Source organism: Mytilus galloprovincialis, chromosome 3 (genome assembly GCF_965363235.1).
Source record: "Mytilus galloprovincialis chromosome 3, xbMytGall1.hap1.1, whole genome shotgun sequence".
Classification (NCBI taxonomy): domain Eukaryota; kingdom Metazoa; phylum Mollusca; class Bivalvia; order Mytilida; family Mytilidae; genus Mytilus; species Mytilus galloprovincialis.
The window spans coordinates 42,512,323-42,514,860 of record NC_134840.1 but is presented as its reverse complement, the minus strand read 5'-3'; the positions used below and the strand labels follow the sequence as shown (position 1 = coordinate 42,514,860).

The 2,538-nt window shown below is 28.3% G+C and overlaps 1 long non-coding RNA gene across 1 annotated transcript; it reads left to right on the top strand.

The window, feature by feature from the left end:
• The first annotated feature begins 1,921 nt into the window (after positions 1-1,921).
• LOC143067988 (uncharacterized) lies at positions 1,922-2,309 on the top strand. Its single transcript, XR_012976077.1, has 2 exons — positions 1,922-2,047; positions 2,094-2,309. It is a non-coding gene; the product is annotated as an uncharacterized LOC143067988 (long non-coding RNA).
• The last annotated feature ends 229 nt before the right edge of the window (positions 2,310-2,538 follow it).

Below are 2,538 nucleotides of genomic sequence, written 5' to 3'. Positions count from 1 at the left end.
GAGTAAGAGAACATCCAAAATATCTGAATTCACAGCTTCTTTTCTCCAAATAAATTGTGTAAGCACATTTGAATCTTGTGGATTTTCGTTACATAATTTTTTCGAAAGTAGTGTTCCAGTATAAGGTGCTGTGTACATTTCAGAATTTTATTTTTATAGAGCGGATCACATGGTGTGTTTGGTGCTTTATAGAAAAGTTTAATTTAGGGCTGATCTTCACCAATCTAGAAGCATTACAAAAGATTTCTTTACATGTAGATAATAAACTAGATTTCATCAGAAGGAAACAACTATTAAATGTAGAAACACATAAGGCTTTGATAGATAAAGAAACATTATATTATATTAAATGGTGAGATAAGAGGAGTTTGTTTAATTGTTCCACAAGATGCAAAGTATTATAGTATTATTATATTTATTTTTTTTATTTGAAAAATCATGATATGAAAATTAATAAGGAATACTATCATAAAGTGAAGGATTTTTTTGTAAGAGTCCTTATTAAATCTGAGTGAAGAATTGAAATGATAACTATGTTGTCTTTATATAAAGAAATAATGGTGTATAATCTTTGTGATACATTTTGGCGCTGTTGAGGGAAATAACTGAGATATTTTTAATGGTTTTAAAAATGACCATTAAAACTTGTTTCTGCCTGAATGTTTATGGTTACTCGGGCAAGAAAACTTGAAAAAGTTCATTTACAAACACTAAGAGTTTGTCCTTTGTTATATTTTGGCTACCAATAGCATATAGTGAGTCCATAACCGGAATAACTTGGACTGTATAAGGCATTGTTGATTGATTACAGTCTTTCATAATAAGTGGACATATTAAATTTTTGTACTGTCTCTTTGTATCCTATCTTTACTATTGTAAATATCCACATTTGTGTTTCCAATTGTATAAATATTGTATATTTCTCAGATAGTTATATTTAAAAAAAGATTGTGTACATGTTTAAAGATTTATTTACAAAAGATGGTTATGAATGAGATGAGAGTATGAGTGTAGGAGACATTTTTTAAAAGTCAGGGTTTTGTGTTGTCTGTAAGATGGGAAAACAAAACTTGGAATATCACCTCATGGTGGGAAAATCAAATAGTGAATATTATATGCAATGTATGAATCAGCTGCACCAGTGTGGCTCTTGTGCAAGCCACAATGTTAAGCATAATTTATTATTTATCTGAACAAGCAGTTCTTTTTTTAATCTTCATTAATAAAATATTTATAGTTTAGTTTTTGTGAAAAGTTTTAAATCTTTTGTACTATTTTATCAGCACAGGTGGCAAATGTTTTTAATTAAGTTCATTCTGTTTTGGGTTGAGGGTATGGGGGGATACAATGACTTGCAAACTTTTTCTCCAATGGACAAAATATTTTGTTTTTTGCCGAACAGTTCAATTTGACTTGTAATTAGCTTTTGTTCAGAATTTTGACATTAAATAAAAAAACAAATAAATCATATGCATAAATTGAATATATAAGTTATTGAAAAATACTTCCAATAAAGAAAGATCAATTTTTTAAGTTTAAAGAGGGAATGCCTATTTTTCTGTCATACAATAATGTAGATAGGCTTCCTGACCTTTCTCTTATCATTGCACGTTCAATTCTGGAAAATAATTGGGCTAAGGGGAAAACAACAATATTCAATTCAACGTGTATTCTAAAATTATTATTAACTGTTATCTAATTTGGGCTGTTCCAGAAAAATCTTCCTGTGGGCTTTTGAAGCACTTACATATTTTATTATCAACAATGGTTAGCTGTAGACCATATTTTAGCATTAAGTATTGAAAAATTCGTCGTACAGTAGGGCATCATAAATAGTGACTTCAAACACTCCTTTATGTATTTTTTTCTTGAACAGCTCTACAGTAACTTCTGAAAACAAAACTTGTTAAAAATTCTCTAGGTAAGAAACAGAATCAATTATTTTTTTTAAGTGACCAATGATTAAAAGATATACTGTATTACAAAACATAACCTAAGTACTCTGATTTTTGTTTTGATTCCTTTTGGCCACTCGAAAGATAATTAGGTCAGTGAGTATTTAAATATCTTTTGGCCACTCGAAAGATAATTAGGTCAATGAGTATTTAAATATCATATTACATAACATTAAGATTCTTCCTATGATGTCATTCTTTCATTCATGGTGATAAAAAAAAAAAAATTTGAATTTGTTATGCATTTATTTCCCTGTTAGATATCAGTGTAGGAAAACATTCTAAAATGTGTATTAAAATTTTATTTGTGAAACTGTCTGTCACATTTAAATATCAATAAAGTGCTAAGATAGATTTGTTTTTAAATTATTGGGTTTTAATATAAAATTGTCAACTGTGGTATAACATATTTTAAATTGTCAATATTGTTGAAAGGGATAAGTGCTTATATTTGAATAAACAATGCCAAGTCTCTTCTCTGTTCTTAGAGAGAGTTTCTTTCAATTTTATTGTTTCAATTTTCAATGACTCTTCTGTTTTTCAAGCACATTATATAAAGGAGATCATGAAATTCAGCACTGAT